Source organism: Acyrthosiphon pisum, chromosome A1 (assembly GCF_005508785.2).
Source record: "Acyrthosiphon pisum isolate AL4f chromosome A1, pea_aphid_22Mar2018_4r6ur, whole genome shotgun sequence".
NCBI classification, from domain to species: Eukaryota; Metazoa; Arthropoda; class Insecta; order Hemiptera; family Aphididae; genus Acyrthosiphon; species Acyrthosiphon pisum.
In genome coordinates this window covers 24,670,441-24,672,199 of record NC_042494.1, presented here as the reverse complement: position 1 = coordinate 24,672,199, position 1,759 = coordinate 24,670,441, and the positions used below count along the sequence as shown (strand labels likewise).

Here is a 1,759-nt window from a genome sequence, read left to right as displayed (position 1 = left end):
GTATTTCCTTTTCAACCGTGGAAATACTTACACTCACTGTAGTGGTAGTTTCTGTAGCTGTTGTAATGAGCGTTGGGGTTAAACACAGTTGGTCTTTTAAAACAGTTGGTGATTCGTGTGTTAGATTATTTTGTTTTTTATTTACATTAAAAATATCATAATATGTAGTACTTTTAGACATTTCATTATTTATTATTATTTTATTATTAAGGCTCACCAACGATTAAAGAATATTTTAAAAATACGAGATATAAAAATATAAAATAATTAGGGAGTACCTAACCAGTAGCTACTATTAAAACAGATTAACACATTAGTTATAACGGCGGCGGCGGCGGCGGCGGTGGACTTGTTTACAGTGCGACGCGTGTTACGTCGTGTGGGACTATGCTGCGGACTGGTAACTGACGGTTTAATTTTTCTGATATATATAGATGCGAGATAACGCTCTCGATTGTCCTCGAATAATCTTAAATATATTATAACGTTATCGATTATATAATGTTTCTCGAAGGTTCTCGATAAGCACTAACGTACGGGAACATTCGCGAATAAGTACTGTACAATTAGTAAATATATAATATATCATATTATATTTTCACATAAGACGACAAAATTTTGGGGGACTAAGTCCCCCCCCAAGCCCCCCCCCCCCCATTTCCGCCTATGACTATTCAACTACATTAAGTTAATTAGCAGCTGGAGTCGCTGTTAATTATTCTTTCGGACCATCCATCCAAGCCGTCTACACACAAGAGAACTGTGAGTCGATAAAGAAATTATTGTAAACCTTTTTCCTGATATATGTTTTTTCAATTGTCAAATCACTTCGTGATATAATTTATCCAAAAAAGAAAATATTGTCATCTTGAATATTAAATATTTTACTGTATTTTCAATAAACAGATAATAATAATTTATATTTGAACCAAAAACTTTGTGTCGCATTCTTTTATTATTATTTCAATCTACACAATGTATTTTTCATAACGTCTAGCAGATATATATTAAAAGATGTTACAAGCCATCTAATTGTAATGCGTACAATAGACTGTAGAAGGATAGACGTTTAGTATACCTAAAATAGATTATGTGTGTTTACTGGGTTATTTTTTAATTTAATTTAGTAATTGTACACATAATTATTTGTTAAATATTTTATTTAATTAAGCAAATATGTAGTATTATATAGACACATTACAGTCTCCCTTAAAAAAAATAATAAAATAATATTTTTACTATTTACTGAATAAATAGTTTAATGTTTTAGATACTTGATCCTCCTTTGAATGTTCAACGAAATTAAATTGAAAATACAACTGGTGCAAGCATGTAGTCATTGCAGTCTGTAAGTATGATTTTTTAATTAGAATTTATCAACTTTAATTTACCACATTAATTTTCATTATAAATTGCCATTAATAAAATATTATATATTGAATTAATAATTCTTGAATATTTTAGATACCTGATGATACTACATTGAGTGTTGGACCAAATGAAATTTAAAATATGCAGTTATGTAAGACTGCAAGTCTGTAAGTATGACCACAAAATAAATTATTAAACTAACTATCTATGAGATTTGGTAGTATTAATGAAACAATACATCTAATTTTGTTTTCTTTGTACTATGCCATACACAAATTTATTTTTTATTTTTATTTTTATTTACAGTCATTACAAATGGAAAATGAAATGTTGAGAAAGGAAAACGACTGTTTAAAAGAGCAAATGAGCAGTTTCTTAAATATCTAGA

At 28.8% G+C, this 1,759-nt stretch overlaps 1 long non-coding RNA gene across 1 annotated transcript; it reads left to right on the top strand.

The window, feature by feature from the left end:
- On the top strand, positions 1–1,759 carry LOC107885010. The gene is made up of 3 exons (XR_001680276.2): positions 1–1,348; positions 1,465–1,538; positions 1,678–1,759. It is a non-coding gene; the product is annotated as an uncharacterized LOC107885010 (long non-coding RNA).